The following is a 14,273-nucleotide window of genomic DNA, read 5'->3' as shown; positions in this document are numbered from 1 at the left end:
TTAAAAGGCGACTGGGGTTTTAGGGAACCCAATTGCCAAATCCTGGTGGTAAAGAACCATCATTCACCATCTTTTAGTTCGGGCGCCACTGTCGAGACATTACGCTATTTCGAAGCAGGAGAGATGAAAAATGACATATGCCCTCGGCATGACTCGAACCACGGACATTTCGAATATGCGTCGAGCCTGCTGCCCACTATACTACGAAGGCATGTTAAGAAGGCGGGAGAAGTACCTTATAATCTAATTCAAAATTTCCCAATTAAGCTTACATTTGGTAAATGTTATATATTACAGTAATACAAAAATGTAATGTTAAATCATTTTAGAGTTGTCAAAGATCGGAGTTTTATCCTCTTATAGTGTCAAATGATCGGAGTATTATCTTATTTATGGGTATTCTAGTAACAGACTATTAAAATAGTGATTTTCAATACCAACGTTTATTTACATTCTTAGGAATACAGGTCACGTTCAAAGCTGGTCGTCTTAGGAAGGGTTTAACCTCGAGAGGTTTCGCCATACGTTCTTTTAATCCTCCACACATTTAAAAAAATCATTTTTTTAAATCCATTTCTAGAAAGAGAAATCAGAAATGTCTACGATATATCGGGCCAACAACTTTTAGTATATCTATACTTAAAGCCCCAGAAATGCTCATACCATTCTCTTCATTACTTTCCAACGGAATTCAATAAAACACTCCCTGCAATAACTTTCTCTTAACATTGCCGTGAAAGCAAATTTTATCAGACCGAAAATTCTTGACCAGCAATCTCGTCTTTTATTTTGTTTTCATCCACAAACTTTCAATCTTTTGCTTTCTCTTAAGGAGGCTCATACACCTTAAACCGCTTATGATCTTCGAATATGTGACTGTTGCAAGAATTGAGGTAACTTATTTATTTTAAAAGCAATTAGTTCCACCTTTTTATGGCTCACTACATAATATAGCTGCCTTCTGAAATCGTAATCAGAAAGTTTGTGTTGCCACAAATATTTCTATAATTTGATCCGCTTTGTGACAAAAATTTTCGTCATGTTTCCACCTTGCGCGCGCAGTTTAAAGTTATCTGTTGCATTATTTAATTCCATAGTTTATATATAGCATTTATAGCATTTGGAAACTACTGTAAACCAAAAAAACTGAGAATTTCATGTTAAATTTTTATTTCATTTGGAGTTGAGTTTATAAAATGTATTGTATTGAAAATATCTGTAATATTTTCGTGCATAAAATTTTTTAATATTAAAATATTCATCATATTTTTGGTTCAGTTAGAAAATAGTGCCGATATAAAGAATTCCATCCAATTTCAAGTATGTACCATTAGCCATTTTTAAAATATAATGCGCGCAAGGTGGAAAAATTTTGTCACAAAGCTGATTAAATTACAAAAATATTCGTGGCAACACAAACTTTCTGATTACTATTCAAGAAAGCAGCTATATTATGTAGTCAGCTGTAAAAAGTTGGATGTAATTACTTTTAAAATAAATAAAATATATCAATTCTTGCAACGGTCACATAATTCGAAGCTCATAAGGGGTTTAAGGTGTATGAGTCCTCTTAATGGTTCACATTTCTTTTTTTCTAGGATGGCATAAACGTACGCATGTCAACTAGATAGAGATGTGCTCCAGAGAGATACACTGCGATAGCAATCTTTGCGTCTTCTCATTTTATACTGAAATTGAAGATATTTCTCGAAAACAAATTTTGATCCTAATTCCGTAGCTTTAAATGTATAGAAATGTATAAATAATTCAATTCTGTGATTAGTTAACATTGTTTGACAACAGATTATGAAAATTAAGTGGTTTTTTTTCGAAAGCAATGTTGCAATTCAGCATTTGCTTAAAAATGTTGGATAAAATTACAAAGCTAAACTCTATATTAACCTCTTATTTTCCCTGCGATTATTGGAAATCAAATCGAACCATATTTCATCAGGTTTTGGTTTATTTGATTACGGTAAAACAAACTAGGGCTAACTGACTAGTGGAAAGGATGCCTTCTTGGAGGATTGTCTGAGGGAAACTGGCTCTTATCCACGTTACACATGAGAGAAGCAAAGAAAACGCCCACTCAAACCAGCCCGTTCTCCTTAGAACCCAGGCTGACTAGAATAGAACTCACGCCCTACCAGTGTTTAGCGATTTTTCCGTTCGGCCATTGGTGGACCATTTCGACAGGGAAAGAAAAAGCAGTAGAATACTTAATTTTTATAATTTTTTGTTTCGTTTGTTTAATTGTTCCATAACTTCTTTTTATTTAAGAAAATACAGTAGTGTAGTGTCATTAGGATTTTTTGAAATAGAGAACATGAAAAGTAAGCAGTGCGCTCACAGGGACACCAAAAACCTGGACCTCTCGAATACGCGCCGAGTTGATATCAATGTATATCAGTGTAAAGTATATTAGTGTGTCGCATTAATGTGCATTGGTGTATTGTGCCTATATTTTAGTGTATCGTGTATTAGTGTTTAGTATATACGTGTATAGTATATTAGTGTGTCGCATCTATGCGCATTGGTGTATTGTATCTATCTTTTAGTGTATAGTATATTAGTGTGAAACATTTATGTATATTGACGCATCGTGTCATTGGTTTATTGTGTCTATAAATATATTCTAGCATCATGTTGTCATGTTTCATAATATTTACACAAAAGTGTATTTTAAAATATATAGAATTTACGCAGTATCTATGTGTATCAATACTTAACTTTTTTATATATTGTAACTTAGTGTAAGTTTCTACCTATCTCAGTGTATTGTATCCACGTGTATGTTACAGTAGTATAATAGAATAATTGTATTATCTTACCTATGTGTATTTTTGTGTATATGGTACTTATGTATTAGTGTCAATGTATACTAGTGTGTCGCATTTATGCGCAATGGTGTATTGTGTCTACCTTTTAGTGTATAGTAGATTAGTGAATTATTGTATAGTATACTCGTGTATAGTATATTAGTGTATAGAATATTGGTGTATAGCGTATTAGTGTGTCACAATTATGTGTATTCGTGTATTGTGTCTATCTTTGAGTTTACAGTATCTTAGTGTGTTGCATTATGTACATTGACGCATTGTGCGATTACACGATCATGTCTATTTGTAAACTACTATATTTATGTCTATTTAAAGTTTCAGCTACAGATAGTTGCAGGGTCCGGACAGCACCCGAGTAGTCATTGTAAGCCGTCCGGGTGTCCGGCCCTGCTGTCACCTGTGCTACCGTTACACCACAAAGGCATGCAGAAAGGAGGAAGAAAATACCCTATATACTACCTCTTTTAAAGGGCGACTGGAGATTAGGGGACGCAGTCGCCAAATCCTAGTGGTAGAGAATCATCATCCACCACCTTTTAGTTCGGGCGCCAATGTACGCTTATTACAATTTTTGAAGTAGGAGACATGAATAATGAGCAATGCCCTCGCCGGGAGCATATTTCACAAGTGCACATCAGCGTAGCCACTGAGGGAGGGGTTTCGAAAATGGAACAATGAGCTTCTATTGCTCTTGTGTCGCTAAATCGCCGTGCATGTGAGCACATGTTGTTTACGTTTTAATTTGCATTTGTGTAGCAGTTATAAATGTATGGCATAAAAGTAGAAAATCTCGTAGAGCTTTCGTTTTTAATGAGTTTAATTAATCGCTGACATTTCACTTTCGCGATTTTTATCACGCATTGATATTTGGATTGATGTCCACGGCATATTATCGCTCTTTACACCGAGAAAATGACTCAAGCTACAATTAGCCTCGAATTTTATGCATTTACTAGCACCTGTGGATTAAGAGAATTCAAGTGTATAGTTATTTTTGATTGAGCTGAGAAGGACTGGATGTGTTGCAGTGAATCTAGTATTTTCTTATTTCAGTGCTTGCATTCTTTTGAATTTGAATATGTGAGATTCAGAATACATATTGTGTGTAACCTGATTATATCCACTGTTAACATTAAAAGTTAATGTGAATAAATTGAACATATTCGTTATGAATAAGATAAATTCATTCTTTTTTATGGCCCACCAGCGGCCGAGCGGTAAAGACGCTGAACACTGGTAGTTCGGTCCGAGGTTCGAATCCCGCGAACGGGCTGGCTGCATGGGCGTTTTCGTGGTTTTCCCCATGTGTAACGTGTATACGAGCCAGTTTCCCTTAGAAAGGCATCCCTTCCCTCAGGCAGATAGCCCTAGCGTGCTTTGCCATAATAAAATACACACACATTCTTTTTTATGAGTATTTCTTGTGTAGACAGTACATTTAAGAGTGAGCATTATTAAATGTGAAATTTAAGGCACTAAATGTATAATGCAAATTAGTAAAGTTCACTTTAAATAACATTCTGCATTGGCTAGTATTATGGAACATCTTTTTCATATAGACTGCAATAAAAAGTTCTGACTTCTATTTACATATATAATTGGTGTAAATATTTTTGTCATAGTTTTATGTAAAGATAACATTTGGGCGCTCAGATGTTTATCACATATTTCTTTCTTCATCTTATTTACCATTTTATTATTAAGTAATATTTCATATGGATATTTTTGCGGAATGTCCAACATATGTTGTAGTAGAAAAATTGTATGTATTTCAAATTCTTTCACCCAGGTAGTGAAATCTTCACAATTGATTATGTTTGATCTAACTTCGCAATGAAAATTTCCAGAAGAAATCGACGATGCTTTAATTATTTTGTACAGAAAATTGCGTGGCAAAATATTTTCAACCATCTTGCTTAAATCTTAAAGAATGCGAAAGGTCATGTGACATGACAGAAATATTACTGGATGCCCATTGGTCCATCCTAGACGCCACTCCCTCGGTGGCTACACAGATGTGCACTTGTGAAATATGCTCCCCGGGATTCTCAACTGAACCTCTAGAATACGCGCCGAGTGTGCTACCGTTACAGCATAGACAAGTGTATAGTGCAGTCTAGAATTCTCTTACAGTTTATGTCCGCCTGTTTCTTATGTACATCTCTACCAGCCAAAGTGTAAATTTCTAATATCATGTTGTCAAGTTTTTAAGAGGCTCAGCCCCTGTAGTAGGCATGTATTAAATATTCACATTAATGTGCACTTCATAATATGTCGAATCCACGTAGTATTTAGTGTTCTCATATGCGTATGTGCCTGCATATTTCAGTGTATTGCATTCACGTGTATGTAACAGTAGTATAGTATAATTGTTTAATCTTATTTACGTGTACTGTATTCACGTATTATCAATGTATTGTATCCACGTGTATGTTACAGTAGTATAATTGAATAGTTGTATAATCTAATTCACGTGTATTTTTGTGTACATGGTACTTACGTATCAGTGTCAATGTATATCAGTGTAAAGTATATTAGTGTGTCGCATTAATGTGCATTGGTGTATTGTGCCTATATTTTAGTATATCGTGTATTAGTGTTTAGTATATACGTATATAGTATATTAGTGTGTCGCATCTATGCGCATTGGTGTATTGTATCTATCTTTTAGTGTATAGTATATTAGTGTGAAACATTTATGCATATTGACGCATCGTGTCATTGGTTTATTGCGTCTATAAATATATTCTAGCATCATGTTGTCATGTTTCATAATATTTACACAAAAGTGTATTTTAAAATATATAGAATTTACGCAGTATCTATGTGTATCAATACTTAACTTTTTTATATATTGTAACTTAGAGTAAGTTTCTACCTATCTCAGTGTATTGTATCCACGTGTATGTTACAGTAGTATAATAGAATAATTGTATAATCTTACCTATGTGTATTTTGTGTATATGGTACTTATGTATTAGTGTCAATGTATACTAGTTGTAAGGATCTTAAGTTTTACTAACGTTTATTTTATTTTAAATCTTTACTATCACTTCTTATTTTCTACTTCCGGCCAGAATTATAAGCGTGAAGGAGTTTATGCAAAGTTGTCTGGCGAACGCCAAGTATTTAAGTGTGGCCTTTTTGCCAAGCAGAAGAGAGGAAGCCGTGAGTTCGAAGCAGGCCGCTTACCTTAGAAGTTACGCAGTTGCTACTTTGCCTTCCAGGCCAGAGGTTTTAATCCTCTTGATAAATTAAACGTATTGTAGTGTTCACAGTCTCTGTGCTACATACGCTTCCTGTTATTATAAGGCCAATCTTATTCTAAAGTTAAATTAGAGTTTAGTTTTATTTTGATATCTTTTAAGTTAGACCCCGAGTGGAGGGTCATTGTATTCCGAAGTACGGAAGCCATTGTATATAAAGAAAAAAATAAAGGGTTTTGTATACCCTTCGTCTGTATCCTGTCCACTTACTACAATTAGTGAACATAGCTTTAGTAAGCTCTCTGTTCTAGTCAGGTCATTGTATGTTTCCGAAGAAGGTTAGAAGAAACATGGAACCTGATAGTGGCGCCCGACGAAGAATAACCATGGCCGAGTTTCAAGAAGAACCTGTGCTGCCTGCAGAAACAGCTCAGAATCCAGAAATGCCAGCTGCCGCCCTGGAAGGATTTGGGTACATTGTCCAGACCATGCGCGCTTCGATGAAACCAGAAGCAACGTTTAATGGAAACTCACAGGTAACCAGTTTTTTGGAAAAATTGGATGACCACTTCATGCTCTACCCCGTGCACGAGTTTCAAAAAGTTACCTTAGCTACCAGCGCTTTGAGGGGCCAAGCGCTTAACTGGTTCAAATGTATCGGCAGAAGTCTCTTGGGTCAAGCAGGAAGTCCCACCTATACCTACGAAAATTTCAAGACTGCCCTACTAAAAGCCTTCCCTGTTGTAAGGGATCGTGCGAAATTAAAAACAGAACTTTTCAGTATATATCAACAAAGAATGGAAAACCTCTCGAGTTTTATTTTAAGAAAAATTCACGTTTTCAAGCTCTTGTATGGAAACCGTCCGGATCCTGAAATAATTCAAGTGATTTTGCCGAGGTTACTACCCCAAGTGCAAGACTTTATTGAATTGAGAAATCCGACTACACTGGAAAAATTATTTGAGCTAGCAATCCAGTTTGAAAGTAGAAGAACGGCGGACGTCGAAAGAAGACGCCAGTATCAACAGCGAAACCAAATTGGTACGCCAAGACTACAGCAAACTCAAGCACATGGCTACGGAGAAAAAGCGAATCAGAGGGCAAGGAAACCCGAGCATTCAAAAACAGCCGGCGAACGTCGACAGTTCAATAGCAATCCAGGAAAAAAGTCTCAAGGCCAGGGGAAAAAGAAGGAAAGCACGGAAAGGAAAAATAATTTAAACTAAAACGGATTTCTGCTGACGAGAGGGTGCGGAAATCCGAAGGCCACGAAAACCCCTCTTCCTAGAAGTTAAATACAGTAATGGTGAAAAATTTAACTCTTCCGAAGATTGAAGTCTTGGTAAATAATATCCCGGCCACCGCACTCCTGGATACCGGCGCGCAGTGTTCCTGTGTGGCAGAAGTCTTTTTTAGAAAGTATTTTCGCAAATACCACATATATAATGCGGATAATACGACAGTATTAGCGGCGCAAGGAAAAGAATGTAAGTGCGTAGGTAAAGTACCTTTATATATCCGTATCAAGGACGAACAAGTAAAGGTGATGTTTTTTATAGTAAAGAATTTGCAAGCACATTTAATCCTAGGAATAGACTTTCTTTCAGACGCACAAGCTACACTGGATTTTAATGAAGCGTCCCTTAGGCTGGCAATGAAACCAGTGCGTGTAGAAAAGGTTGAACCGCCAAGGTTAAATCTTGACCACCTGCCTAATGACGAGCAAGATAGAATCCGACAAGTGGTAAGTGAATTTGCTTCCTTATTTAGTGATATTCCAGGATTTACTCAGGTTACTAACCATAGTATTGACACCGGAGATGCATTGCCGGTTCGTCAAAAACCATACCGGTATGATAAGAATAAGGAAAAAATTATAGAATGGCATATTACCGATATGCTACGTAAAAAGATCATAACGCCCATCTCAAGTAGTTATGCTAGCCCGGTGGTTTTATGTAAGAAAAATAATGATTATCCTTTGGAGCATCCAAAAAGGTGGAGATTCGCTATTGATTACCGTAAATTAAATTCCATAACGAAATATCCGGTATATCCGTTACCGATCATAGAAGAAATTTTAAGGAACATAAAATCAACCAAATTTATGACGACTTTAGACTTAACGAATGGTTATTTTCAAATAGGGGTCAGGCCTGAGGACGTGCCTAAGACTGCTTTTATAACCAAGTCTGGCACTTATGCATTTTTGCGAATGCCGTTTGACCTTTCAGGCGCCCCAGCAACATTTCAGCGATGCATGGACATTGTGTTAAGACCTGTTCTCGGAAAGTCCATATTTATCTATTTAGACGATATCATTATTACTAGTGATAATCTAGACCAACATGTACAGGATTTAAGACAGGTGTTTTCTTTATTAAATGAGGCCGGTCTAAAAGTTAATGTCGAAAAATGCAAATTTGCAGCCCCTGAATTAAAATATTTAGGTTACAAAATATCGCAAAAAGGGATCGAGACAGATGAATCAAAAATAATCGCTGTACAAAAGTATCCGACTCCAAACACGGCAAAGAAGCTCTCTTCTTTTCTAGGACTTTGTTCATATTATAGGTCCTTTATAAAAGATTTTGCGGCTATCGCTGAGCCATTGTTAAAATTAAAAAGGAAAAAGGCAAGATTCTCGTGGACGGCCGAAGCCAATAGTGCTTTCGAAAAATTAAAACAAGCATTAACGCAAGCCCCTGTGTTGAAATTTCCTGAAAAGGATGAAAATTTAGAAATTTCAGCGGATGCTTCGGATTATGCGGTAGGAGCGGTACTTTCGCAAAATCAGCAGCCCGTGGCATTTTTTAGCCGAACTTTAAATCAAACACAAAGAAACTATTCCGCGACCGAGAGAGAGGCACTTGCAGTTCTGTTAGCAGTGCAAAAGTTCCGAGTCTATTTTGGAAAGGCGCCGATAACAGTATATTCTGATCATGCGGCGGTAACTAGATTGTACTCTGAGAAACATTTATCCCCAAGGTTAATAAGATGGGCACTCAAGCTGCAAGAATATAATCTGGTAATCAAGCATACCCCCGGAAAGGAAAATATCGTAGCAGATGCCCTATCACGAATTAAATTAGACGAACAGGGTAATACCGTAAAAGTTGCAATGCTTACAGCGTGTACAATAAATTCCCGAGAAACTGTAATAACCGAACTGGGTAAGGATCCTGACTTTGGAAGTATTTATGAGTATTTGAAGGATCCTGAAAATTTTAGCCACCAAGATATTGTGGCGATAAGAAATAGGGCGGCCCATTACGAACTAATAGATGGTCTATTATTTTATACAAAAACTACGAATTCCAACAACGAATTTCGACCTGTTATCCCAGCTAGTCTTAGATTAAATATCCTGCAAGAGCTCCATGACAGCCCTTTAGCTTCTCATGCTGGTATTCGAAAAACTACTCAACGCGTACGCGAGGCAGTCTACTTTCCTGAACTGCAAAAGTTAACAAGGGCGTACGTCCAGTCCTGCCCAACATGTCAAGCCGTTAATTATATTAATTTCCGCCCGGCCGGGTTTCTAAATAGTATTAAATCCGAATTTCCAAATGAAATAATCGGCATCGATTTATTGGGCCCTTTCCCAAAAAGTCAGTTAAACAAAAGTCGCTATCTCCTTGTTATAGTTGATCATTTTAGTAAATGGACCGAAATTGTTCCCTTAAAACGAGCCTCCGCGAAATTAGTTACCGATTCTATTTTAAACATATATATTTTAAAATACGGGGCGCCCCTAAAAGTTATATCGGATAATGGTCCTCAATTTGTAAGTAATATATTTGAAGACATGTGCCAAAAACTGGGCATACGTCATTTAAAAATGGTCCCGTATCGGCCGCAATCAAATATAGCGGAACGGGTCATCAGAAATATAGTGAAAATTATCCGTAGTTATGTTAAAAATTTTCATAAAAGCTGGGATAACTATGTCAATGAATTTGCTTTCGCCCTTAGGACCGCAAAACATGATACTACGGGCAAAACTCCTGCTGAGTTATTTCTAGGCAGAAAGGTTATAACACCGTTAGATAAACTATTTTATGTGCAACAAAGAGCCCCAGAATTTAAAATGGGTGATATAGAAAAACTAATAAAAGAAGCAAAAAAGAATACGGAAGTAGCACAAAGAAAACAAAAATTGTATTATGACTTGAAACGACGGGGAGTAACTTATAAAGTAGGGGATGAAGTACTAAAAATTAAGCATTCACTTTCTTCAGCACCAGAAGATAAAACTGCCAAATTTTTTCCACGCTTTGAAGGACCATATGTTATAGAAAAAATAACTCACGCTGTTGTAGTGTTAAAGGCAAGAAATGGTGAAACCTGTTCCGCAAACATTGATCAAATCAAGCCCTACTTCGATCGTAATAAAATGCAAATCTTTTCAGATCTTTTGCAGGATCCGGTACGGCAGACACCGCAGGTACAAGTTCCAGAGGTGGGAAAACGACAGGTACAAGGGCAAGCCAATGAGAGACAGAAGCAAGTGAAAAGAAAATTGCCCCGCGGAAAAACTGAAGGTAAAAAGAAAAAGAAGCCGTTCCACCGTCCAAAAAACAGAGTTCACGAACACCCCCAGAATGAAGAAGGGAGAAGGACGACGTATGTGGAAAAGACCGGGAGAAAGGACGGCAACTATAAACCGGCTGTGAAACGGAAGATTGACTCATCCGACAGAACTCTCCGCAGCAAAAGTCGCCGAACTGCGGAAGGGCCATCAGCGGCGGAGGAAAAAGTACAAGAAAAATTTGAACGGCCAACAACGAGGTCCAAGCAGGATCACGACAGAAGTTTCCCGGTTCCACCAAGACCAGCTGCCTTCAAACGGCCAAGACCACAAGCAGAGCACAAAAGGAAGATGTTCAAGGGTGGCCGTAGTGGTGAAAAACGGAAGCTTCCAGAGGAAAGCACTGAAGGGCGAGCCCGTACAAGAAGGAGGATCAACCAAGCTACGGTCTGCAGCACCTTTAAAGACTGGGCCCAGAAAAGGATGTCTGAATATTACAAAGATAAGTAAAATTTTATGTTACTTTACAAACTTAAGTTAATCTTTCATTCTTACTGCAAGTGGCAGATTTCAAGAAGTTTTACCTCATGCGAGGTCTACCTTTATCGCCAAAAGGGCGAGAAATGAGTTGTGACCGATTTTCTTATTATGTTTTTCAATTACTCGCGCGTAAAACTAAAGTTGATGTATAATAGCGTTGTATAAAGACTTAAATATTGTAAAAAGTTATTGTATAAATTTTATTTAAAACATTCTAACAAGAAAGAAGTTTTAGTCTGAAAGCCTTTTTGAAATGTAGTATTATTTCAATGTAGAAAGAATTGGCACTTGCTTTGAAAAGAATAGAAGTTAACAATGTACTACTAATGTATGTTTTCAAATGTGTAAAATTAACGGCATCTTGATATGTTCTTGTATACATGTGAACTGTTATTTTGAATGTTTAGAAATACCGTGATATGGTAAAAGTGAAAGTAATGTTAAAAATTTGTTATTCGTGTGACTGTAAAGATTAAATCATGGTGAATATGTGTTAAAGGTTGAATGATGTAGTTAGGCTCTCTAACGCTACACTTTAGAGTTAGCCACTTTCAGAATAGTACCTCAGGGTCTAGAGTTGAAATTAGGGTGTGTTAAGAGGTCTCGTATGTTGAATTTTAACACGTTAGTGTTTTGATTGTAGGAGGAAGTGTTGAACACATAGACAGAAATACATTCGTGTTTGGTGTTTTTACAACACATGTCAGAGAGCACGGGGAGAGATAATTAAAATAGTCATGAATGAAATAAGAATGTTAAGAAAAAGTATATTCTATATGTTATTTGCAATGTCATTCTGTAACATTTCATTAAACTAGTTTTCCTTCCAGATCTCTGGAAGGAACCAGAATTGAATAAAGCTCCTGTTTAGATGCAGTACAGATGAAAAAGAAAAAAGATTGTTGTATATTCCGGGAGCTGCTATTGTAACAAATTTCTTTCTTTTAAAATTTTCTAGTTTCTAGCTAAGTTATGATTGTAAAAGGTTGGCCTCGCGTTAGTTTCTAGAGCTAAAAGTTTTCAACAAGGTCGTTTTAGACCTCAGTTTCAAACTAATTAACTCTGGCGGGAAGTATGTAAGGATCTTAAGTTTTACTAACGTTTATTTTATTTTAAATCTTTACTATCACTTCTTATTTTCTACTTCCGGCCAGAATTATAAGCGTGAAGGAGTTTATGCAAAGTTGTCTGGCGAACGCCAAGTATTTAAGTGTGGCCTTTTTGCCAAGCAGAAGAGAGGAAGCCGTGAGTTCGAAGCAGGCCGCTTACCTTAGAAGTTACGCAGTTGCTACTTTGCCTTCCAGGCCAGAGGTTTTAATCCTCTTGATAAATTAAACGTATTGTAGTGTTCACAGTCTCTGTGCTACATACGCTTCCTGTTATTATAAGGCCAATCTTATTCTAAAGTTAAATTAGAGTTTAGTTTTATTTTGATATCTTTTAAGTTAGACCCCGAGTGGAGGGTCATTGTATTCCGAAGTACGGAAGCCATTGTATATAAAGAAAAAAATAAAGGGTTTTGTATACCCTTCGTCTGTATCCTGTCTACTTACTACAATTAGTGAACATAGCTTTAGTAAGCTCTCTGTTCTAGTCAGGTCATTGTATGTTTCCGAAGAAGGTTAGAAGAAACATGGAACCTGATATAGTGTGTCGCATTTATGCGCACTGGTGTATTGTGTCTATCATTTAGTGTATAGTATATTAGTGAATTATTGTATAGTATACTCGTGTATAGTATATTAGTGTATAGAATACTGGTGTATGGCGTATTAGTCTGTCACAATTATGTGTATTGGTGTATTGTGTCTATCTTTGAGTTTACAGTATCTTAGTGTGCTGCATTATGTACATTGACGCATTGTGCGATTACACGATCACGTCTATTTGTAAACTACTATATTTATGTCTATTTAAAGTTTCAGCTACAGATACTTGCAGGGTCCGGACAGCACCCGAGTAGTCATTGTAAGCCGTCCGGGTGTCCGGCCCTGCTGTCACCTGTGCTACCGTTACACCACGAAGACATGCAGAAAAAAGGGAGAAAACCTCGTTCACTGCTCATTTTTACGTTTCCTGCTTCAAAAAATCCTAATGTCTCTACAGTGGCGCTCGAGCTAAAAGGTGGTTGATGATGATTCTTCACTACCAGAATTTGGCGCCTGGGTTAGTCGCCCCTTAAAAGGAGTATTTTCTCCCCCTTTCCAGCATGCCTTCTCGGCATAACGGTTAGCACACTCGGCGCATACTCGAGAGGTTCAGGTGAGAGTCCCGGCGAGGGCATTGCTCATCATTCATGTCTCCTATTTGAAAAAAATCTCGACTCTGCAGTGGCGCCCGAACTAAAAGGTGGTGGATGATGACTCTCCATCACTAGGATTTGGTACGGGTCCCCTAATCCCAAGTCGCCCTTTAAAAGGAGAATATATAAGATATTTTCGTCCTCCTTTCTGCATGCCTTCGTGTTGTAACGGTAGCACACTCGGCGCGTATTCAAGAGGTCGAGGTTCGAGTCCCGGCGAGGTCACTACACATTTTTCAAGTCTTCCTGCTTCAAGAAAAAACCTAATGTCTCTACATATTGTTTTAGATTATAGCACATTAAAGCTACAAAAGACCTCGCTCCATCATGAGACGCGAATACGGCATCTATCCTCCAGCTAAAAGGCGTAGACACGCCCCTGTGTTCTCAGTTCCAGCGCCCGGCCCATGAAGGACGTACTTAGCCATGTAATTGCTCTACCATTCTCCTACTCCAGTATTGCTGAAAAGTGGCCACCTCTGCATTCTTATCAATCTGCTCGCTATTTAATCACATCATGCCTGCTGCCCTGGATATTTCGTCGCGAAAATTTAATCTTTACTTCGCTATGATTAGTGTCATATGTCAATGAGCCTATTAATCTCTAAAATCTTTCCTTTCCGCTTTTTGCTTTAGTGTCGTATTTATGTGTTATAAAATTAATATATATATATATATATATATATATATGTGTGTGTGTAATAATAAAATTCCATAGTCAAAAATACACTTAAAATTCTAACTGTATGTTCTTTTCATTTTTAATGGCAACGGTCTCTTATTTGAAAGTACGTGGAATTAAATCCACAGCCCCGTAGTCAAGTTGTTTTTCCCGCCTTTTTCTACACGTACAG

This window comes from Stegodyphus dumicola, chromosome 7 (genome assembly GCF_044657685.1).
Source record: "Stegodyphus dumicola isolate Sdum_Otavi_A_Nest chromosome 7, ASM4465768v1".
NCBI lineage: Eukaryota > Metazoa > Arthropoda > Arachnida > Araneae > Eresidae > Stegodyphus > Stegodyphus dumicola.
Note: the sequence above shows the minus strand (reverse complement) of the source record.